General features: G+C 36.2%; 2 long non-coding RNA genes across 3 annotated transcripts in view; one reads left to right on the top strand and one right to left on the bottom strand.

The window, feature by feature from the left end:
* Window positions 1-25907, bottom strand: part of LOC119697936 — an 80453-nt gene that overhangs the window by 23184 nt on the left and 31362 nt on the right. For both annotated transcript variants that reach the window (XR_005256005.1, XR_005256006.1), the window contains exon 2: window positions 10018-10082. This is a non-coding gene — a long non-coding RNA (uncharacterized LOC119697936). The remainder of the gene's footprint in view (window positions 1-10017; window positions 10083-25907) is intronic.
* Window positions 21672-25907, top strand: part of LOC119697937 — a 28480-nt gene continuing 24244 nt past the window's right edge. The window contains exons 1-2 of the long non-coding RNA XR_005256007.1: window positions 21672-21969; window positions 25582-25690. This is a non-coding gene — a long non-coding RNA (uncharacterized LOC119697937). The remainder of the gene's footprint in view (window positions 21970-25581; window positions 25691-25907) is intronic.

The raw sequence follows: 25907 nt of genomic DNA, 5'->3' as shown, positions 1-25907 counted from the left end.
TAGCTCAGTAGAAATATATGCAATTTCTAATCTTGTTGTTAATATAGTTCACTAGGGAATGCCAGAGAACATTTTTTTCAGATTATTTCAACTGTATTTCCACTTATAATAAAGCTGTAATGATTCATAAATGTATCTGGGTTTACTATTTGTCTCTTTCAGAAGAAATTTTAATGGCCTATTTTTCAGTGTTCTTAATAGAAAGCAAGTTCATTAAGCAATCGGATTGTATGCAAAGCTTTGACTTCAAGAAGTGCTCAGTGTGATCACACATCTTACACTGAATTTTTCATATTTTTCACTTTTTTTTATTTGCAAAGGAATCTTATGAAGAAAACCTATCTGAGAAAGCATCATCATTCTCATGTTCAATACTGAAAAATAAAATCATCAGTATTGTCTACCCCAATCTTCCTTCCTTCCCTGAATTATAAACACTACATTAATATGGCCAGCACTACATCTGAAGGCATCATTATGTAAATATGTTGAATATCTATTATAAAAGCATTTAATGCACAATATTATGCGGACAGAAATCACTTTTGTAATGCTATCAACTCTATGTGTTGAATGCCAGTGGGAGTTCAGCTTGTTAGACTTTATTTTGACTAAAAAAATTATGTTATACTAAGAAATTGACAGCACAAATGCAATTGTTGCACTGTTTCAGATTTTAATAATGCTACTACTCTACGAGAAAATTTCTGATTACAGTTTTCATAAATTCCTTTCTAATGCAGGGGTCTGGGCAGATAAGAGGAATAAAAAGAAATAGGCAGACACTGGGTAAGGTGCTCAAACACTGAAGAAGCAATTATTTTACTAGAAAATGCTATGAAGGCTACTGTAAATATTTGTATTGTCAAGGTAAAAAGCCAAAAGATGATGGCTTACTCAAACCAAATACAGGTGACAGGTATAACTTCAATGTGGCAAAAAAGATCATCTAAAAGGACAAGATTACACAGTTACTTGATAACTACATACCTCTTTTCTGTAGACAAAACAATATTAAGTTGATGGGAAACTAACTAGACAATAATTTGCTACTTCATATTAGTAGTTTAAATTGTATTACCTCGATAAAGCAGGACATTTGCAAATTTTGCTCTACTTTATACAAATTATAAAAATTCCAATGTGAACTCCAAGACTATTGGAATATTATATGTAAGAACTGATTTTAGAGAATACACTTAATTTTATTGCCTCAGTTCTAAGCAGTTGTCAAGAAGCAGTAAACAAACTCAAATGAAATAAAAACTGTTTGTGTGGATGTGGGTGGATGTATAGCATCAAGAACAAAAATCCTCGTCCAGAAAAGAACAAAGAAAAATGTGATGAAGCAAAAGAGAATGCTTTTGGATTGCCCTTAACTGCCAGTTTATGGCAAGCTGAATCTGAGCCAGCAGTGCCCTGGCAGCCAGGAGGGACTAGCGTGTCCTGGGGGGCATCAGGCACAGCATTGCCAGCTGGGCAAGGGAGGGGATTGTCCTGCTCTGCTCTGCACTGGGTCAGCCTCACCTCGAGAGCTGGGGGCAGTTTTGGGTGCCACAATAGAGGAAAGACATTAAGGTCTTAGCATCCAAAGGAGGGCCATGAGGATGGTGAAGGGCCTTGAGGGGAAGCTGAATGAGGAATGGCTGAGGTTAATTGGTCTGTTCAGCCTGGAGAAGATGAATCTGAGGGGAAACCTCATTGAGGTCTTCAAGATCCTCACAAGTGGAAGTGGAGGGATAGGTAGTGATCTCTTAACTCTTGTGAACAGTGATACAACTTGAGAAAACGGCGTGAAGCTGTGTTAGGGGTGGTTTATCTTGGATATCAGATTTTCACCCAGAGGGTGGTTGCGCACTGGAACAAGTTCCCCAGGGAAGTGGTCACAGTAGCAAGACAGAGTTCAAGAAGTGTTTGGACAACACTGTCAGGAACATGGTGTGACTCTTGGGGTTTTCCGTGCAGGGCCAGAAGTTGGACTTCATGATCCTGATGGGTGCCTTCCTACCCAGTATATTCTGTGATTCTATGATTCCATATACTTTCGAACACCCAATGAGTAAAATAGAAGTTGTTTTGTCTTACTATCATTTTGGAATACCAATTTAAAGGTAAAGAGCAAAGCAAGAACTATTTGCATAACACAATTTTCTGAAATATATTAATCTGTTTTTACTTTAGTAAGTGCTATTTGGTTTGTGCATTGTTAGAAAACCTCCATCTTTGAAAAGTTAAATCTCAGAACAATGCCAGAGATACTTCAGTCTGAAGTCCTGGTCTTTCCCTAAATTTTACATTTCTCCAGACCTTCTTATTGCAGGCTTGAGACCCCGTCCATTACAGAATCATAGAATCATAGAATATCCTGAATTGGGAGGGACCAACAAGGATGATTGAACTCCAGCTCTACAAGGCAGTAGCTCTGCAAGAGTTGAAGTAATCCATGCTTAATATTGTATAACATTAACAGTAGCTGACCACACTATCATTAAGTACAGATAAATCATCCTTTTCCCGAGAATCCAAGTTATAAATAAAATCATACTATTTTATTAGTATGATTTAGTATGTCAAGTGTTGCCCTTGTGAACCCTTCAAGTGCCTTCTACAAATCAAAGTTTCAGAAATTCATTCTTTCTTGGGTGAGACCTTAAGGTGTGAGAGGAAAACAAGAAAAACCTGTCATATACATCTGCGGCATTTTTAGATTGGCGCATGTTGATGTGAATCAGAATATACAACTGACAGAAAAAAAAGCAATGCTTCTAAACCCAACATAAATTATATAAATATTATTGGGAAAACAGTTCTTAAAACCACTGGGATGCTGCAGCTATGTAATTAATAATTTACTGAACAGTTCCCCAGTACAAAAAATCTGTGATATTCAGTAAACATTAAGCTTCACAAAAAAAAGCACACATTTGAGACATACCATACAAAAAATGATCAGCTTACTTGAGCACATAAGTTCAGACACTCTTGAAGCTCAAGAGTATTTCTGTAGTTAATTGACATGATCTCTACAGGGAGGATATTTTAAAAAGCAGGATTAGATTACAGGCAGTTACCCTTGAAACTGAGTAAAAACGTTGTTACACAATGAAAGAAAAAATCTTATCAGGCAGTCATTTATTTTTTGAAGTTTATTAGGAGTCTCAGACATCCTAGTAAATTGCCATTCTACTCAGAAAATTAGTCTGCTTTTGTAAGAGGAAGGGTATGTGTGTATGAAAAAGTATTCACAGAGGATGAACATTGAGATAATACTGTTCTGATTTTCTTGACCTTTAAAGGCAAAAGACATGCTCATTTTTATAGGCTGTAATAACTCTAAACCATATTCTGCTAAAAACTCTCCAGGGTAAAAAGCTTCCCTACAAACATCTATATTAGGGACAACAGAAGTTTCCAAGTAAGTTTTTGAATTTTTCTGACTTTAAAAGTTTAGAACACAATGTGTCAGACTCACCAACTACTCCCTGTAGGAAGGGAATCAGGGCCCTGTCCATCCTTGCTCTCCCAGCTGGCAAGCACAATCCTTTTATTTGAAAGAAAACAGACTTTTACTTATTCCCTACAGATATGAACATCTCTGTAGTCTCACAGCTTCTCTCTGAAGACATCTATTTATTGTGGCTGTTATAATACTTAAAATAGGACTCACTGTGTTTAGATAGATAGATAGATAGACAGATAGATAGAAAGATGTGCATGCACATTGACTATTTTCTAGTTTTCACTCTTGTGACAGAAAGCATAAATCTAATGTCAAGGTTTCTTTGCTTGAAACTTTATCAATTTTTTAATGAAGTGACTCCAAAAGATGCTAGATGAATTAAAGAATATTTTTAAAAAGGGATTATTTTCAAATATGTGGTCTTCCATAATCACTGGTCTTCAGAGCATGTGCAATTTTTTTTATTGTTGCTTGACTATAATTTAAAATTTTTTTCTGTGCAAAATAAACAGAGAAAAAAATATTTTAGCATATAACAGAAGTCTGCTTGTAACCTTCACTGTGCAGCTGCTCTTTATCAAAGTATTTCTGATGATCTGTAACTCCAAAAAACAGCTTGACAGGTTTAAATTCACAATTTGCAGGAAATATACACATTTGGGTGCCACTCTGCAACAAATCCATTTCCACTGCAGAGGCGATAATCTACATAAACCATACAAACCTTCATATCTAGGATTAGCTCTTGTTAATCCTCTTTTTACTTCTCTCCACCGTCTTTCCGTTCCCTGCTGCACCAAGCATAAATGATTTGCTTTCGTATTTTAAGTCCCTATGACCTATCTCTGCCCAACCTTTCATCTCTCTTGTGACAGCAAGACATTGACCCCCACCTACAGTTTTGCACGCTGTACCTGTACATGTATTTGGTGATATTTAGCGGCTTTTCAACAAAAAAGTTCCCCCTTTTTCCCAAACCATCTTGCAGAAATGGACAGTATATTCTTTGCATTCTGACCTCTCATATCTTCAAAATGACGACATTATCTTTCTTCATGTCCCTTAGATCTATGATTAGCTTTACAGCCCATAATGGGTAGGTAAATGAGGCCATGTACCATAGGGCAGTTGTCCCTGTTGACACCCAACCAAACCATGATCGGCGAATGGACCGGAAAGACGGAAAGAACAATTTGGTCAGCAAAATTCAGAAGAGAAGAATTGACAATTTGGACCCAAACTGAGATGCAGAAATTTTCCATTGGGCCAAGTCAAAGCAAATGGCTGTATCCCTATTCTATCCATGGGTTGCAGCAGCCAAAGCTCTTGGTGAATTGGGCCACCGAGACTGCTAGTTAGTCAAACAGGCAAACTTGACATCCATGGCCATCAGCTCCCTCCTAGAGGACGAGGAGATTACCAGGCAGGCCACACTCCAAAATTGTGCGGCCATAGATTTCCTCCTGCTGCTGCATGGACAGGAGTGACAGGAATTTGTAGGAATTTGCTGCTTGAACATAGCATCAAAAGCACCCATTGTCCATGCGGGTCTCCGAGAAGTGAAAAGCCTGATTGGACAAGTCAAGCAGGAATCCGAGGACTGGTTCAGAGGACTGTTCAAGGACTGGGGACTCTCAGGGTGGTTGACTTCTATAATTAGAACAATTCTGTTGTTTTTCTTGCTCTTTTCCTAGTCACGTTAGGATTCGGAATTCTACATCGCACACTTTTAAAGGCTATCAACAGTTTAGTCTCCTCTACCTCAGAAGTCAACCACACAGAGTTTGTGGACCTAAAGCAAATAGACAGGCTTGAAATCATGAGTGGTGGCCAAATTCATAATCTGCAGATGCTTTTCCTTTGATTTTTTTTTTAACAGAAAAGGGGGAGGTGTTGTATTGCATTGTGTTATATCATGTAGTTTGTAATTCCCTACTCCCATCACATGGTCTCACCCTCATCCACCCCTCTGCCCTGTACCCCCTGGTGGTCTGTCCCCTGGCTACCCCTCCCCTCACCCCTCCTCAATGGTATCCCATTGGTTGCGATCCTATTCCCCCCATCCCCATTCCCTCAGGTATAAAAGTCCCCTGCAAGAAGAGAACGCTCTCTTTTCTACCTGGGGGGTCACCAGAGTCTGAGGTGTCCCCTCTCAAGTCAATAAACAGAGGACCCTTGTCCCCACATGGAGAAGAGCGTTTCTCATCTTTTACTTTCGTGCATGTAAGACCGTGTGGGCTGGGGTCCATAGCTAGTTGGAGTGGACCCTCAGCCCAAGAGACACAGTTTTGTAGTGACTCAGGTGTACTCCTTGCATAATTCCCCCCATCCTGGATATCCATAATTCTACTTCATCTACTAATATAGTAGTACATAGTTGTGTTGGTTTTTGTGGTACAGAGCTCATCCTCTGTACTTGATTGCTAAAGGGACAGTTTTCATCAGAACCAGTCAAACACACTTTTTCCCTTTCTTCTTTTTGAAATGTTGAGATTCTACTATGTCCAGCTTTTGAAAATTTCAATTATCATGAAATGCTTCGTAGTTTCTAATACCAGAATAAGTATTTGGATTCTGGATTAATGAACAATAATATATCATTCTAGAGGCTTTGACAGAATTTTCTGACAAAAAATATGTAACTGATATGGAGAAATTCTATCTTAGAGTATGAGTTACATATTAAAGTCATTTATCTTCCTGAAATTCCAAAGTATCCTCTCAGCTGGGAGCCGGGAGCCGAAAGAAGTTAGGGACATTGGTTTATACTGACCTCAGACTCTGAAGTATGAAAACTACCCCCATTTCTCTTATTTATCAACAGGCCTTTTCACATCCACTGCCTTATGTCCTATGCCATCTGTACTGAAATACTAATATTCAACTCATTTTTCTGACTTTAGTAAAAAATACATTTAATAGAAAAGAAATAAATTCATCCAAGTGAACAGGTGCTGTCTTCTACTTTGACTTATACCAGGATTTTGGAAATTAAATTTAAACTTTATACTTTTTGTTCCTCTGCCTCTTTTTTTTTCCTACGGCAAAACCTACTTTATGAATACTAAACAATCGCTGTAGTTGATGTTTTTCTGTTCTGGGTAGGCAAAAGACATACAGATGTACATCAGTCTGATCTGACACAGACTTTTCATCAAGCTCAAACATCATGCCAATTTAGGCCATTGTAGCATTAAAAAAGCAAAAACTTATGCCTTCCCAGTAGAATACAATAATATTATTTCTCAATAACATTCATCATTAAAGTATAAATTAACTATACTCTTCCTAGCTGAAAATAATAAAATTTTTTTTCAGTCTCCCTGTGATATAGGTGCTAGTTATTGTGGGTGCTAACAGAAAAGGCTAGAAATATAGCCTTCCATTTTTTGAGACTTGTGTTATTTGTCAATCTCAATTTCCATGTAACATGCAATAAGATGAAATGATAAAATAATGCTTCACAAAAAAGGTTTGAGGCCATAAAAAGATATGCTCATCTGGGAACATTGCCATCAATTCATGCTTTTCAGTGGAGAGAAAAATAATTATGCTGAGCTGGCTTTTATGTGAAAAGTAAAATTTTAATTGTAAGCATGTTTTATATTTATAATTGTCATCATTTAGCTGGATTTTAAAAGTGGAATGATAATGGGGAATAAAAGGTGTAATTATCCTTTCTGTGGCAGTCATGCATGAGTGATAACACATATAAATCCCTTGTGATTTTATTTTTGAAATCTGATAACCTATGTAATGGACAGCACTACATAGTTGATAAGGGAGTGTTAATCTCTGCAGTTGCTCTGTTTCCAGGATCTGATTATTGGCCAAAAGACTCAAACTAGCATGGAAAGCTATATAAATACATATTTGAACAGAGGAGGTTTTCTCTTACATGAGGTCTCATGTAAGAGAGGAGGGAGAATAGATGCATCAGTATATGCATGTGTACGAGCAACGTGGATTTTCCTTTTCAGATTGTAGTGCTTCAGAAGAAAGTGTTCTGTGAAAATTGTTTTGAGACAACCTATGAAGATGTGTCTGGACACTAATTATTATGGTGAAGCAGCCCAAAATAATTCTGAAAATAAATATTTTACTTCATCTTTCTGAAGTGCTGCCATAAAGATTACTAAATTCTTAGGCTTTTCCTCACTGGGACATCAGTAATCTTGAAATGCTTAATCCTGGATTAATTCTCAAGCTTGTCAACTTTGCTGGAGAGTTTTGCATTGTCCTTGATTAGCATTGTAATTATGTTACCATGTCCCAAAACCATATTTTCCACCTCACTGACATTTCACTACCAAGTGTTCATCTACCCTGCAAATCCATTGCATATTTCCTTAAATACCTACACTAAGTCCTACAGACCATCTTTTTTTTTTTTTTTTTTACACTACATGTACAAAACCGTAACTTAAGGAAATTAAGCTTCAGTGAGCCAAGATCACACTCAACGATTCACTTAAATTCAGAATGTCACGAGTATTGGGAAGAAATGGCTTTTCCCCAGTATCTAATCTGTGGTTGCACTATGGGTCTAGAATTTTCAGTCTTTAGGCCAGATCAGAAACCAAACATGGCTGAGTTCATACTAGATGTTAAGACAGAAGTAAGGACCTCCAGAGTCTTCAGAAACAAAAGATAGTACCAATATAAATGTTAAACCTGAAGAATGCATAGATGGTTTCTAGCTTTTCTGTATCTCAAATCCAACAGTTCACACAATTTTATGGAAAGATAAAGAAGATTTCTAAGATTAAGGTTTGTTTTTTTTTTGTGTTGTTTAGTCTTAGTGCTTAATTGCCTAAGAATCTTTTAACACTTTTTTCTATTTATTTTGCACTTGGTGGGACCATTTCTTTGGCTCTTTTTCATGACAAATTAATTGCTGTGGAGCAAATGTCCAGCTTTTTTATTAAAGGACCTCTGGGCTTTATTTTTTGGAGTCCTGAATAAAGAAAGGTGCAAGACAAAATCAGTGGGAGATGCTGATGTTCAAACCTTTAGGAAAAACAGGGGAGAAGTTATCTTGTTGCCAGGCCAATTGCTCACATAGGAGGAATCACATACAATATGCAATTAGTTGTCAACTGCTTTGTCATTATTAAATGTCTATTGTTCTTGCTTAAGAAAAAAAAATACTTTCCAATATTTGAATTGATCATGAACTGTATTGTATATTTGCTGATTTTATTCCAGCAAGAACAATCCCCTCACAACTTGGATGAAGGAGAGTAAGAATAGGTATTGGAAGATATAATTAGCAATAATGTAATTTATTTATTGCTGTAATTACCCTAGTAAGTGGATACTAAGAGATTCAGCTGATGGAAGTTTTAAGCTTTCATGGTTAGGAATTTGTTTTTAATATTTCAGGTCTTTTAACTTACACACTTTTTGAGTCATTTCTTTGTAAGAAAGATTGCTTTGAAATTTCTCCCCATAAAAACATAAATTATGGTTATTTTATTTGTGTAAAATAAAAAATAATCCTGCCTGTGCAACACTAAGTGTATCTTATTCACAGTAGTTCTAAGCTACATGTTGCCAATACAATTTTCTTGGTTAATGGGCTTTAGTAACTGATCTGAAATGTCTGCATGCAGAAAGCATAAATATTTCTTGATGTCTTTCTTATTTAATAACATGAATATAAAGGTTATGGCCAGGCATTTTTTAATTATAGGTTTTGTTTTAATGTGTTTTCTTGAAATGCTTACTCCATGCAATATGTATAAAACTGTACAAAATATGACTGAAAGAACTTTAAAAATTCTATGCCATGCCATTTGACATATAGATCCTCATTTGTCAAGACCAAATGTTATTCACAGCTTTGTTGTCTAGTTAGCTCTTCAAAAAGAGTTCCTTCTATATCATTGAAAATTATCTCAAAAGTTTTCTAAAAGAAAAATATTTTCTTTATTATTAATTGATTAGCATAAAAATATGAAGTTAGAGTAGTGCATAGGCAACATTATCAAAATAACTAGAGGCAGAGTTATCCGGGTTGCACTTAAGTAGGAAATTGCCTGTTGCTGAAAATTAATCTGAAAAATTAATTTGGCAAGGTTCAGATCTGGAAATTCCCATACTTCGTGAATCAAAAGATAAATCTAAAATGCACATCAAAAAACATCTTATCACCAATCATGAAAACACATGAGAAGCCTTGAAAACAGCAGGGTGAAGAAAACTGACATAGAAGGCCTCTGTAGGGTAACATGAATGTCAGCTTTGATCAATGTTGACAAATTTGTTCATTCAGCCCTTTCCTGCTATGACTCAAAAGTATTGAAAAAGCCTCTGGGGAATATATTTTTTTGGAAGCAGGAGTAAAATAGTAGCACAAAGTGTGACTGTTTATCACATAACACTGCTTGAAAATTAACCATCATATAGATACATTATGAGCAGAAAATGTCAGCTTGCACACTGTTACCAATTTTTTACCTAGGCATTTGAGATGTCACCCAAATCTGAGCTCAGAAGTGTGTAGGAAAAGGAATAAAGTGGGTACTTGAGGTGACCTTAGATATAAAACATACCTGTGGTCATCTTTTTACATGACCTTTCTGTTGGAAAGAAAGAAATGAAACCTTGCAGTTCTGACCTGTAAAATGAGAACACACAAAGAAAGTTAGGAGGTGTTTTTTGTGTGTTTGGTTGTTTTATTTTAGAACTGGAAATAGTAGCTTTTCTCTCAGAAGAAAACAATCCAGTTTCCTAAAGAAGACAATAGTTTTATCAGTAAAGTGCAGCCTTTACTGTACATTGATACAATTCAGGCAATGACACTTATTTTCCACCGATTGTTTGTAAAAGCTCAGAATGAGAGTCCTTCTCCCCCCTCAAAAAACAAAATAATTTTTAAAAAAGTGTAATACCTCTACAAATGGCCTTGTATCTGTTTGCAAGCTATTGATAGAAGAGGAAGACCAAGTGATCATGTATTTTTTTTTCGTCATGTCTTGACAAAAGCCATGTTGTAGATTAGATTTGGTCAGATCTGGAAACTGAATCTTTATCTTCTGAGACTTACCTCAGAACTTTTCTGATTGAGCATTTTCAGTATCCCAGAGCTAAATTTTAAATTTTTCTTTGAGTTCTTGCATGACTGGATTTTGAAGGATGCTGAAATAAACTCATTTTTCTGGCAATAGGCCTATGTTTTCATTTTTGGATCATTGACCACTCTGCCACAAAAAGTGATTGAAAGCTGTGCTTTCAGCTTACTGGCAAAACACTATTATAGATAGGGGGGACAAAGGGGAAAAAAAAGAAAAAAAGAGTCATGAACTCCAGCCCCTTCTGTGTTGAAAATTATGAAACATGTTGGCATCCTATAAGCAATAATTGTGCACTTCAGCAGGTCTTTATGCAATCATTACAAAGAATTGGCATGTTCTGAGTGACACAAATCCCAACATGAAATTGAGGGCAAGGTAGATGATTTAGCTGGCTGTGTTGTAGGCCAGTATGAAAACAGTTCGTCCTAACAGACTTTGGACTGTCCTTCATTTATAAGAGAATAAAAGATACAATGTGTAGAGCTGCAGTCTTCCTTTATCATTTAATTCAAATGCATTGCTTGGATTAAATTTGATCTGAGGTTATAATCCTTGGTATCTGCCTAAGTTGTGTGGCAGCTGTGCCTGGCCATATGCTTTGTGAACCCCAATCTGCTGCCTCAACCACCCAGTCGCCACAACCTCACCTGTCCATTGCCCTCAGAAGGACTGGTTCTGACCCTGATCCTCACTGGGACACACAGGGACTGGGCCCCTCTAGGGAGGGGATCACTGTACTCAGAATGTTAGAATTGCCTATGCATCTACTTATGTATTTGTTTGCTTTTTTGTTTTAAAGCAGCATTATTTTGTTTGTAGCAGGGTCATGTGCAGCTCTAGAACCAATGCTCCATCATGTAGATAGATATGCTGCATAAATTATTTTTTTAAAGTTATTTTAAGTAGTTCTCTGACTCATGTGCTGCCATGATTATTGTGAAAGCAGCAGAAAGATGTTATTCTGCAGTGGTTTATATCTATTGATAGGTTTTTCTGACTTTTTCATCCTGTCATCTTTGCACTGCATTTTGGTTCTAGGGTCTGCATCTATCCTGGTGTTATATTCAAAATCAATTACTGGAGTGAATGGTAAAAATGAATGAGTCAAAGTATGTCCAAGAACTCTAGAAAGCCAGGGCTCTGAGGATGGCCTCATGCAATGTCAATGCATTTGATAACAGGTGAGTGTGTTCCTTCACAATGGAAACAGATGAACCAACAAAATGAGAATTTTGTTACTGCACAAATTGCAGTTGCATTAAACTGAGTAATCAATTGTCTGCTATTTTAAAGTGACTGGTATACAAAATCACTACTGCAGGGTCTTTCAGGGTGAACATGTTTTTAAAAATACAAAATAATTGTTGCTGCTCAAGTTTTCTTCTGGTCCCCATTCCTTGTATTTATGTCTTAACCTTACGTCCATCTTCAAAAAATAGCCAAAGACAGACATGCATACCTTCCATACATCCTTCTTGGAGGCAAGAAGGAGAGAGTTTCATCATTGTATGTATACATTGCTCCCCTGTGCTCAGGACTGGTGAGGCTGCACCTCAAGTACTGTGCTCAGTTTTTGATCTCTCACTACAAGAATTTTGATCTCTCACTATTGAGGTGGCTGGAGTGTGTCCAGAGGACAACAGACCTAGGATGTAAAGGATGTAAAGAACTATCATCAGAGAATCATTCATGGAATGACTAAGTATGAAAGAAAGCTTAAAGATCATCTTGTTCCAACCTCCCTGCCATGGGCAGGGACACATTCCAGTAGACTAGGTTGTTCAGAGCCCCACCCAACCTGGTTGTGGACACTTCCAGGGATTGGACTCCCACAACTTCCTTGCGTATCCTGTTCCAGCGCCTTACTACCCTGTGAGCAATGAGTTTCTTTCTTACATCCAATCTAAATCCCTCCTCCTAAAGTCATCCCTCTTTTCCTATCACTATCTGCCTGTGTAAAAAGTCATTCTCCCTCTTTTTCATCAGACTTGTAAAAGTACTGAAAGGCTGCAATGAGGTCTCAACAGACCCTTCTCTTCAGGATTACTTTCATCAGAGAGGTGCTCCACCACTTTGATCAATTTTGTGGCTCTCCTCTGTACCCACTCCAACAGGTCCAGCATGTCTTTCCTGTACTGAGGATTCCAGATGTAGACACAGTACTCCAAATGGGACCTCAGAAGAGTGGAATTGAGGGACAGAATCAGCCCCTCAACCTTCTGGCCATGGTTCTTTTGAAACAGCCCAGGACACGGATGACTTTCTGGGTTGCAAGTGGACATTGCCAGATCACATCCAGTATTTTATCCATGAGAACCCCTTTTCCATAGGGCTTTTCTCAATGAATCCTAGTCTCAGTCTGTACTCATGTCTTGAGTACCCCTACCCACCTTGCATTTGGACTCATGGAACCTCATTATGATCTCATGGGCCTAGCTCTTGTCCAGGTCCCTCTGGAGGGCATCCTGTCTTGTTGTGTAAACTGCACCTCTCAGTTTTGTGTAATCTGTAAACTTGCTGAGGGTTGCTACAACCTGCCTCTAAAGAAAAGGGGAACTCAGGTTCTTGTTAATAGGCCCCTTGGGGTGGATTAGAGTGAAATGACATCGAAAGAATATCCACAGATGTCCTCCACTGCTTCTTATTTGTCTTTTATCTGGTTCAAATCCCAGTTTGTTGCTAAACAAAGGTTGATTTGCCATGGTTATTCTCTGGTGATCAGCCCCTCTGCACCTGGGCTGTTGTCTTGCACACTGCCAGCAAAGCACCTGCTGTTTTTGCAAATGATCAATTGAGTTATTACCCATTATCATCTTAGTCTCTCACAAGGCTGCACTCGATCCTATAGTCAGTGTCATTGATAGTCTGTGTCATTGATAGTCTGTGTCATTGATATAGAGTATCAGTTACAAGATGGACATCCTAAGGGACATCACTTGTCACTGGACTCTGCCTGGACACAGAGTCATTGACCACAACTTTTATAAAAGGCTCAAGAGGAGCAGCTGAAGGACCTAGGGTTGTTTAGCCTAGAGAAAAGCAGACTGAAGGGGGAACCCTATTGCTCCCTTCAAATACCTGAAAGGAGGCTGTAGTGAGGTGGGGGTCAGTCACTTCTCTCTAGTGAAAAGTGATAAGACAAGAGTAAATGGCCTCAAGGTGTACCAGCAGAAGTTTAGACTGGATATTAGGAAAATTTTCTTCAACAAAGGGATTGCAAACACTGGAAGTATCTGCCCAGGGCAGTGGTGGATTCATCATCCACTAGGTATTTGAAAGATGTAAAGATACGGCACATAGGGACATGGTTTAGTGGTGGAACTATCAATGGTGGGGTAACATTTGGACTCAGTGATCTGAAAGGTCTTTTCCAGTCTGAACAAATACTATGATTCTGTATATGCATACACACAGAGGTTCGACAAAGACTTATTTGACAGCCTGGTTTTCATAATTTGTCACTTACACAGCCACTCTCATGAAGTGTCGGGAATGTAACCCGCCACTGAGGCCAACAGAACTACAATCACATTTGTGTGATTTTCCGGGGAAAAAAAGGGTTTATTTTATGGTCTCAGCCAAAGCAGCAGACTCTGATGTTTACCTCTGAACTTACAAATCTGTCTGAAGTCTTCATTGTCAGCATTGCAGTTTAAAGCCCCTTGTACACCATCAGAAAAACATGTGTTTAGAGCGATGGTTTAAATTTATTTTTCAGTTCCCATGAACTGTACAAGTCCTGTGCAACTCACTTTGGCAAGTAATGCTTGAATCTCTATAATTGTGCTTCTCTTACATTACTTTCAAAGAGGCTGACTGAAACCTTTTTATTGTAAACACAGAAAAGCTATTGAGCAATTCAGAACAATGAAACACAATAGATTGAATATTGTCCTGGGTAAGTGTCAGTGCACAGGCAGAGGTGAGATTTCCTTGCCCATGCTACAAGCTGGCAAGCAGTGTGCTTGTGTGGTGAAACAGATGACTTCTGTGTTCTACTAAAGTAGCAGAACTTGTATACACTCTCTCCTAGCCTCTATATCAAAAATAAAATAGCACCCCCATGTAACATACACAGTTTTTATTTGATTATGAGACTTCAGTCCCATTTTGTTTTTAATTTATTATGTGATGCCCAAACCACTACATTTTCACTGTCTCAGTTTAAATTATTAATTTTTTATTTATATTTTAGCCCTTATAGCAAGAAATTTGAAAGCCTGGTTTATCTGCAGTATTCTGCCTAGGAGCCAGAAATGAGATTGGTAGGAATGAAATATTGAGATAAGATTGAGTTATAAGCAAGAAATGGTCCATGATCAGTACAGGAAATAAATTCTGCAATACAGTAGAACTTCAAGTGTGTACCAAAAGTGAGAAGGAAATTAATTACAAAGAAAAATAAAATAAAATAAATCTCAGACACAAAACCTGATGAAACCAATCACTTTGATCACCAAATAAAAAGCTACAACATACCATGAAGGGAAACTACTTTATCACAGGCTTGATCTCTGTTCTCATTATAAGCAAAGGGGATTTTGTCACCACCTTCAATCAGAGCTACAATTTCACATTACTGCCATCTCAGTGCCTTTTTTTACCTGACTCTCAGCTGGAGAATTAGGTATGTTCTTACATTGCTGTCCAAGACATTGATCTTACTCTAGACATTTCTTATGACCATTTTTGGTCACCTCAAAACCTTACATTGTATCTTTGAAATCCGGCATCAAAGGATACAGAACTTCATACAAAGCCTCAATTAAAAGCAGACCTCATATGGCCAGAATTTCTGTATCTACAATCAAAGATAAAAGAGAAAATATCAAACACCAGTTCTCCCAAAGTCTTGTACTCCAGAGGGATTTTATATATGAAATCCAGAACTTGATTTTTACATACTATGAGCTTGCATTTGATTTCAATAGTTTGAATGCCAAAGATTTTAATAAAGGAGGAAATATGGCCTTTGGTTTAATGAGTTTCAATTTCACGCTGAACCCTGAAGAGAGGAGTCTGTGAATGTGTAAAATAGTTTAGGCTCTCCCATCCTCCAGTCCAAAGGAAAAGGGGAAGACAAAACACACAGAAACCAAAGGGAAAACAAACAAACAAACAAACCAAACCCCAAACAACAACAAACCAAAAACCTGTGGAATGATAGTACCAATTCCACATGAATTATGATATATGAACAATTCATTTAGGATATAAAAACCTTTCTGGGTCTACTAGTTTCAGACATATAACATTCCTCATAAGTTCTGCTTATGTTGTAAAATGCAGTTTTCACATATTCATGTATTATTCCCATGGTCAAGAATCTGAGGGAAAGCAAAAATGTTAAAAGAGGTAGCATTAAGAAAATTTCCATCTGAGCTTTCAGGTTTTATATCTTTAAAATTTTTCTGTTCTTAGTAAATTCCTATACATAATAATGTATCAAATCAAGTAGTTTTGTTCTCTTATTTTTGTGCTTTTTTTTACAATTCTTTTTATAAATTAAGAGGAATTATAACACTTTGCTTTTTATAAATTAACACACCAATCTAAAAATTATTGTCTTTTAAAATTTTACAAAAGAAAAGCATTATATCTATATATGTGGTGCAATGCCAGAGGTATTTGTATTCAGTATCTTTCTTTCAAGTGAATACTTCCACTTCATGTTACTTGCAGGGTTGAAGTGTCACAATTACAATTTGATTTACAGAAAAGACCATGAAATAGCATGCTAAATGAAACTAAATGGGGGTTTTCAGGGATCTGTAAGCCATACTCGGTTGGAAATGTTTTTTTTTTTTTTAAATGAAACTGAATTTTATTGATTGCAGCCCATACTTTATTAGGATTTTCTGGGATAAAAAAACCCTACATAATGAGGTAAAAAATAAAGGAACAAGAGCTATATTTACCTCTCAAAACTAAGATGATAAATTCATAGAACCTCTTTAGGTTTTCCAGTGTTAATTTTGGCTACATATCATACTTATGCTGGTTCTAAATGCTCAGTTTTTGATGTATTTCCTGGTTGACAATCCTAGAATTGCAACTTACAGGCTTTGTTTTCTCTTCCTCTTTTTCTATAAAGGCGTTAAGGTTTTTATTCTGTGATTTGTCTAGTGTTGGGGTTTACAAATGGTAAACCTCAATTCAGTACCCCACTTACACTGCCCAAACCATGAGTCGCTCCCTCACTCCCTCGTTTTCCCCCTCCATCCCCCCTGCTGGTGACTGAAGAGGAGTATTGGAGACACAAAAGGCAAAGATCACAAGTTGAGCCAAGAACTATTTACTGGAAACAGCTATGAAATAAGATAATGAACAGTAACAGCAACAACATTAATAGCGGAGGGTACAAGAAACCCCTGGACTATAGACAATACTGGACAGATCCCTCTGCCTTGTTTTCTCAACACAAAGGAGCCCCTTCTCCCCGGGAGATAGTCCCTTTCCCCCCACAGCCTAGAAATTACGTGAAGTGGTATGGAATAACCTCAGCATCCTAGCCATGCCCCTTCCTTGATACTGCAGAAATTAACCCTGACCTGGCCTGAAACAGGACAGCAAGGAAGAACAAAATGGTGGTATGATGTAAATTTCAGGAGAGGCTATATACAAAAGAACTTGAGATCAATGAGAGTATGACTAAAAAAGATAACAGAATGGTTGAGGGAAAGGAGATGTGAGAGGAACATGGAGAAAGCATGGAGCACAGGAGGACAAACCAGAACAGGCAATCAATATCAGTGTATTATTGGATGCTCTCAAGTGTCCAGATGCAGCTGGATTATATTTGGCTTGTTCCTGTAACTGGATATGTCAAACATATAAAGAAATTCAGTGATACAATGCTATCTATGTATGTGACTTTTTGGTGGTAATTGATTTTTGATGTTCTGCTCCAGAAACCCAGTAATAGAAGCTGTTGAAATACAACTATTTTTCGAAAGACCTAAGGTTTGACCTTTAGACAGTGAGCTAGCCCAGTCAGAATTAATGTCATATCTTCATCTTTGTTTAAGTTTGCTGTGCCCAGATACTGCAGAAACTATGAAAGGTGACTGTTAATAGTATGTGTCTGCCATACTGCAACATTTGGAAACATCTTACGTGTGGAATTTAAGGACAGAATCAAAGATTTAAGCAAATTTCTTGCTGACAGCTGATTTTATGTAGATGAAGCTTTAACAGAAACCTTGGCTGGAAAATAAAAAGATAAGAAATATTTTAAAAGAGAAAGAAAAAAAAAAAACCACTCAAGACTTTTAAGCTTCCTCTGAATGTGTAGGAATACCTCTCACTATGTGTCTAAATATGTTAAGCAAACAAAGAATTTTTTTTTACTTACTGCCTTGCCTACTTCTTTATCAGGTCTCAAATGAGCAAAAACTTTACTGGATTACTTTGCTTTACTCTTACTAGTTCCAGGGGGAGTAGTTTGCAAAAGTTTTTCAACGTGAACTGTCTAAGATGGTAATTTCAAAAAAACAGTAAGACTTGAAAAACAAACAGTTCCATACCTAAATAGTTATTAGAAAATACGTGTTTGTACTTATGTAAAAGAAAATGTCAACTTGTCATTTACTAGGTGGAAGATGTTATAATTGTTCATTAATCTGTAGAAGAACATAATATAGTCAAATGTCAAGACAATCTGTATTCCTCCCAAGGTAAAACATTTAGTACTTCAGTCAGAGACTCAGGATTCCTAGAAAAAATAAGTGATGTCCTTCAGTATTATATTCCAAAAAGAATATATTTCAAAGGATACCTTGAAGAGAATCTTCACCAAACTTGAGGGGACATAAACTATTGTTATTTTCTTCCTCACATGTTAAATGCATGCAGAGAAAATGTGATTTTTAACCAAAATGAAAAAGTAGATTTAACCCCAAATCTCTTCTATAATCTGTAAACGAAAAGTACAGGTGAGACTGTATTTGCTAGAAAGAAATTCATTTGTGTCTGGGGAAAAAAAAGAAAGAAAAGGAATAAATAATTTTTATTCCTCAACACTTTTATTTTGCTCATTCTATCATTGTTATGTTAGTTTGTTAATTGATTAATTTTCTTCCAGAATAAAGCTTTTCATTCCTCTTAAAGATTGCACATATAATTTCCTACATTTTTTAAGTTTTGCATCCTAATGTCCATCTACTTAAGTGTGTTGTTCTTTATTGAATTAGTCAAAGTCATCACAGATCAGTATGAATGTTTCCTGTTTCAAAAAACATAAAAGTTGATGTTTAAATGAATAGGTAAGGTGCTGACCACAAAGGATAATTTCTCACCGTGCAAAGATTGTTCCTTTGTATTTTTTGTCTCTTCCTCCTGCTACAATCAGTGGCTATAATCTTGCATCTGAATTATGAAATTTTAGCAATTACTGCATTATAGAGTCAGAAATTCTAATATTTTGCCAAACTGCTGTTCTAGGGCATTTATGCTCTCTAATACTTCCAGACTGACAAAGAATTTAATATGCACTGTTTAAAAACTCAAGAAGAATTGGGTGCAATCTGTTAAAATTTTCTGCACTCCCCCAGTTCTGTCTTTCCAATTAATGAAAACATCATTTTTTTGGAAGAGTATGAATGGTACATTATCTGCATATAAATGAAGTTAAATTTCTGTAACTTCTTACTTAAAGTGAAAAAAGCAATACCCTTACCAAGACCAACATTTCAGCTCCTACTGACCTGAGTTATATAGTTTATTGCACACTAAAAGAGAAGCTGAAGGTATGTCACATGCTGTTGATAAAACTGCAAATTGCATTGACCTCACATGAAGGAATAATGTAATTGGGCAGAAAATGATATAAAAATATACTTTGAGATTATATTGGAGGAGTAAAGATTCTCTTCATGCTTACAGTTTGAATTTATAAATTTTATAATTGGTAAAAAATTAATCTCTTGTCCTAAACACTCACCAAATAATTTCCAAGTAAAGGTTTTCTTTCTGTTACTTTTCATCCCACAACACTAAGTTTGCAAAGTAATCCAATGGCATATTACTTTAGTTGCCTACCTGAAGGACGACAAAGATCTGCATGAATACTTACAGAATCCAGTTCCTGCCTATGAATCTTTTTGACATCCTTAGAGACCTGAACTTTATAAGACTGAAAACTGTGATAAAAACTTCAAAGCATAAGCCTATATTTGATGAGAGCAATTTCAAATAAACTTCCTCAGGGGTATTTTTCTTAATAAAAATGACAATTGCCCTAAAGCCCACTCTGGAATACAAGATATAATAAAAACAAGCAAACACAAAATAATGAATAGATGTGCCCATGCTATCATGGTTAACTCAACATTTCACTTTTATAAAACTTTTTCTTCCAGTTTTTTCTCTGATCAATGATTCCTATATAAATACGAAAAATTATTCAGAATTCTCCAGGTCAGGAATCCCAACTTTTTTTTGTCTGTAAAACTCTTTGAAAAGTTGTGGCTTATGAAAAACAGAAAGAAACTGAGAGTGATTTTTGCATTATTGTGTATTGATCTATCTTTTCCTCAACATATTAGTTCCGCATTAGCATGACAAAAACATTGAATGTAAACTCCAAAAGTATCCCTGATTGACTTCAGTTGGTTTCTTAAAAAGAACAATACTGAATTTTACTGCTGTATATGAAATATTTCTTTGTATAACTTTATTTTGATAAATGGAAACCTTTTACAGTTCAATACTTTTAATTTTCAGAAAAGCAAAATCCAGGTGTTCCTTATCTCACTGGTTTGAAAGCTGTCTGATAGAATTTTATTACTATGTCACATGCCTCTGAAAATAGGCATGCTGACAAAACATAAACTGGAGTGAATTAACTGACATTGCTCTCTAATAAATTCATCTATTTATTTGTACCATGTCTATATTTTTCTATTTAATTTTCAGTTATAGTTTTCATTTACCTGGAGATATAAATTGCTAATTTTGGTGGTTAAAATACTAGCAGAACTCAAAAGTTGATTAAAAAATGTAAATATTCAATTTTTAATAATATGCCAAATACAACAAATATCTATCCAGCTTTCTTTGATCTGTGTATGCAGAAGAAACAGTAAAAAAAATATTCTGTCACTTATTATTTCAATTTTCTTATATGGATCTCTAAGAAAACAAATTGTACAATAAAAATCTGAAACTTCACCTAGTAGCATAATATGCTCCTGTCACTTCTTATGAATAAGACAAAATTTAAACATTAATTTTTGTATACTCTCTTACTTCTTTATTCATAGTCATCTTGTTGTCCTTAAGATTTCTTGTTGAGAAACTTGTGCAAAATATCTTGTTTTCCAGGTATTTCACAGTACATCTTCTCCGAAAAAATAATTTTTAAAACTCCCTAACTGAATAAACAAAGAATATTGGACAAGATTGTGGCCTGCTATCAAGGACAGGACATTCTTTTGTATTAATGTGTTACCTGTAGCATTCTTACATGAGTAAATATTGTAGTATTCAGGTGCAGACTTTGTGTTTCATTGTAAAATTCCAAATGCAGAAATAAAGGCATGAAATAATAAAAACATTTTATACTGTTATAATTCTATAACAAATATTGTGGAAGATTTAATATTGAGTTGAATTAATTTACATTTTATATGAAATATTATTTTATTTTTAGATAATATATAAATGAGAAGTTCATGTCAAGGGCTTTCTTTTTTCTTAGAATTAAGTTGAATTGCAGTCATAAATTACTTACTAGTCCTTGACTGGGACTCTTTTACCTTTGATAACAGAGATGGCTGCCAGAAGTTGTTATGAGAAGTCCTCAGCATTGACATTGTTATTATCCCTTCTGTCATAAATACATGACTTTTTAAAATCTTAGTACACTGACATAAACAGTCTTATCTAAACCTATTTTATTAAATTCAGTATAACACAACACATTTTAAATGGATTTAAATTAATATTACATTAGGGATGGGGAAAAATCTTGATGCACACGACAGAAGTTATACTGGGAATCATACCTTGTACTGTAGGTAATTTGCTTTCCAATAACATTACTCACAACTTCAAGATTTTAAGGACATCTAGTAGCATGTTTTCCATATATAGCATCTTGTTGCAATAGGGACATGGAAGACAAGGGAAGTTTTCAGACCTTAAAAGAACTTCTTGAATAATGAAAATTTGCCTCAAGTGACAAGTTCAAGTGAGTAGCATCAATAAACAGCAAAATAGACAATACAAGTCAGACTAAAGGATCATATGTCATTTTGCCAGTCTATACCATTGCCCCTAACCTATCCTCTCTCTGCAGGGCATCTCCAGCCTGTTCTGTGATATCTCCGTAGTGTCTACCCAAGAGATCATATTCAATATGGATGAAGGAAAACTTCTGTTATTTTTCCATGCTTTACCTACTTTTTTCCCAACCACTTTTTCTAACAGGTCAGTACAGTCTTTTAAGAAAGCCTGAAAACCAAGCTTGTTCTCTGTGTGAGACATCAGTTTTGACCAAAGTCTCAGAGATGTTTCTTCATAAGGTAACAAAAGGCAAAGCCTTTCCTAATCCTTCACATGTTTCTCAAAAATGTTCTGTCACATTCTAACATCTTTTACTTTGACCATGTCAAATGCAAGTTTTTCCTACTTGTGTCCTGCTGCAAAGAAGAATTTTCCAATCCTACCTCTTTCATTAAGTGACTTCTGTTCACTTACTGCAGTGGCTCTGTGTTCCTTTTCCCTCATACTTAAACTGTCTTTACTTTTAAAGTCTTCATGTCAGATTGATGTCTAATGATTACAAGTTATGTATTTTTTGTTCATTTTCACTCTTTATCTGCACTAAAGTTGAAAGGCCTTGAGTGTAACAAAAAAACGAGTTTTGTTCTGTCACCAAGGCTATAGCAAAACATTGCTTAATATATGGGCTGGGACTGCTGATGCTCTCACAACCTCATGAAGACTTTACACAATGACTTAGGGCAATAAAAAATGAGATAAAACAAATAAAATACTAGAAAGACCTAAGACTACAGGAAAATATTTCCATTTACTTTTTTTTTTTTTTTCCAGTGGAAAGTCTATGATACAGCAGTAACAGTTTTACTTTAAGGTAGAATAACACATGTTAAACCACTCCGGTAAGATACGGATGATCCATACATTTGGAAGTGAAAAAATTTGTTCCTATTTGTATTATTTTCCCTTATTTAGAATAAACAATAATTTCACCAAGAGAACCTACAAACTTGTTATTTATTCAAAAAGATAACTCTACATGGTTATTCCCTAGAAATAAACAGAGAAGCAGGACTTTTTTTTGGAAAGGCTGGATCAAAATATTCACATGGTGGAGCCCAGCTACCTTTGCAAAAAAAAAAAAAATCACTACTTACTACATTAAGACTAGTCTCTCTGATCAGCTTAGCTTCAGAGAAAAGTCCTAATCTTTTTTCAATATTCTTCATTTAACACAAAAGGCTTCTAACAGTACTGACTGTAAACCAGTTTAAGAAAAGTACTTGCTTTGTTTTGAAAAGAGAATCACTATAGCTGGCTAAAGAACTTATAAAATGCTGATGTCTTTGTGTTAATGTAAAAGAGACAGTAAATGAGGTGATAAAAATATTAACCCTTTAACATTTTTGTGCATCTGTTTGGAAACTACACAATGTATAGTTGATCAGTGTCCATGGGATTCATCTTCAGTGGGGAACTGAGCTCCAGTTGTGCGAACAGAACTCTTATCACTGAAACACACAGGAAGATTCTCAACATTAAAGAAGTTTATAGCGCTCTTTCTCCCTGGGTACAAATATTGTTATTTTATTAATGCTGCAGTTACTGGACAAGCTGCAAAAATTATTTGTTTATGTTTAACTGTACTTTTCATATCATTCTGTAGTGATTCCCTATTGAATTCTTCAATCTCATTTATGTTTCTATTATTTAGAGAATCAGTTTGACACCAATAACAAGAAGAATGGCCATCATACCTTCTTAGAAATTTTATATTTTTCAATTAATGCTGTTTTTTACTTGCTTAAGGTCATATTACACAGGTTTTCATGAGAAGGGATACTAACTTTAAGTGAGCTTTTTGTATACAACATAAATAAAAATCAGCCCCTTAAATTTTCCATTTTGTGAGTAGATTGTCTCTTTTTCCAACACCTGCCAGCAGAAATGTGCCCTTGCAAAATAGATAGCCAATCACATTGTGAGATTTTTAACAAGGGCTTACATGCAGAAAGTCCAGAGAAATGATCCTCCTCCTCTATTTGGCAGTTGTGCAGTTAAATAGAAAGATAAACATATTGGAGCCACTTGAATGGCTGGGGGGCTGAGCACAGGATGGAAGTGGAATGGCTGAGGCAAATGTTCTGCTCAACAGAGGAAGAGAAGGTGAACAGGAAATCAGACTGTTGTCTGTAAATACTTGGTCAGAGGATAGACAGAGTCAGTTTGAAAGCACAGAGTGAATGGACAGAACACAACAGGTACAACAAACTTGAACACAGGAAATCCAGATAAAATAGAAGCAATGTTTCACCCTGCAATGATGGAGAATAAACACTGTAACAGGTGCTGAGAGAAACAATGTCATTTCTGTCCTTCTAAGTGTTCAAGAATCCTGGATCTGTTACTGAGTCTTCTGATCAGATTATTTTTATTATGACTTTGCAAGGAAGTAATTGGACTGGTTGACCTCTGGAGGTCTTTTCCAGAATGAGTTATTCTGTGTTCCTGACATTCTGTGTACTGTCTGACAACACATTTTTGCTCTGCAAAAAACAGTCTTGTGTCTACAGTTCTATGATTAGAATAATATTGTTTACCATTTGCTGCGACAGTACTGTTAACATGTGTATTTTTTATTTTTTTTAATATATTTGTAGTGGGTGGGACTCTAAGTTAAATTAATTAAGAGATTACAGGCATCATTCTACATTACAGTCTTGAAATTATAATCAAATGAGATTATAAAAGCTTCTGTGTTCTTTCTTAGACTTTTTAGGACAATAATAATACCTATCTTCAAAGACTTCCAAAGACAGTTTCCGAGTCTTTCCTCATATTTTTTTTTTACTTCCCTTTGAAATTTCTTCCACTGAATTACTTTCTTTTCAAATTCCACTTTGTAGGATTTTATAAAAAAACAGACAGTGCTCTTACCTGTTATTCATCATCAAGCAAGATAAATGCCAAACATGTTGCCTTAATACTAATGTGTTCAGTAAGACTTGGAGAGTTCTTTCAGAGAGCAGGCTAAAAGCCATTAAATTAGCAATGCCATTATCCCCTGCGTCTGTATGTCAAACAATTAAAGCACTGCCAACTGTTGATAACTAGCAGCTGAAATGAACTCTTGATAATAATTTCTGCTAGAAGCAAACGAAGATCAAGAAGAACAGGTCCATCACAGGTGTATAAGATACCAGTGTGGGCTGAAAAGTTTACCCAGATTTTGTTTGACTGTGAAGTCAGGAACCCAGAGAAGCAGCAAAGCACTATGATTAATTTTGAAATGTTAGTGATGTTTTAAAATGTCCCATTGGTTGGAACTGTGTTTACATGTGCTATATATTCTAAACTACAGTCTATGTAAGCAACTTCACAGAATTGCAGCATCATTCAGAATCATAGAATGACTTGGGTTGGAAGGTACCATAAAGACCATCTAATTCCAACCCCCTTGCCTTGGCCAGGGACATTTTTCACTAGACCAAGTTACTCAGAGCTCCATCCTGGCTTTGAACACCTTCAGGGATGGTGTGTTCACAGCCTCTCTGGGCAAACTGTTCCCGTGCATCACCAACCTTTCAGTAAAGAATTCCTTCCTTACATCTAATCTAGACCTACTCTCTTCCACTTTGAAGCCATTCCCTCTTCTTCAGTTACTACCTGCTCTTTTTTAAAAATTGCTCTCTCTGTCTTTCTTGTAGACTCCCTTCAGGCACTAGAAGGTGACCCCAAAGTTTCTTCTTTTACAGGATGAACAAACTCAGCCTCTTTTCTTTTTTTTTTTTTTTTTTTTTTTTTTTTTTTTTTTTGTAGGAGCAGTGCTCCATCACTCTGACCATGTTGCTGGCCCTCTCTGGACTTCCTCCATAAGGTTGATAACCTTCCTTTGCTGGAGGCCCCAGAGCTGGATGCAGCCCTGCAGGTGGGTCTCACCAGAGCAGAGCAAAGGGGCAGATTCACTTTCCACAACCTGTGCTGGTTACATTGCTTTTGATGCAGAAGAGGACTTTGTTGGTTTTCTGGGTTTATTGAGGTTGTTCAGGTCGTGGATGACATCCTGTCTTTCAGGTGTGGCGACTTCCTTCCAAACACTGTATCACATGCTAGACTATTTCTCACAAGACAAAAGCTCCTGTTCA

Source organism: Motacilla alba, chromosome 2 (assembly GCF_015832195.1).
Source record: "Motacilla alba alba isolate MOTALB_02 chromosome 2, Motacilla_alba_V1.0_pri, whole genome shotgun sequence".
NCBI lineage: Eukaryota > Metazoa > Chordata > Aves > Passeriformes > Motacillidae > Motacilla > Motacilla alba.
Note: the sequence above shows the minus strand (reverse complement) of the source record. Positions and strands in the feature narration are given on the sequence as shown.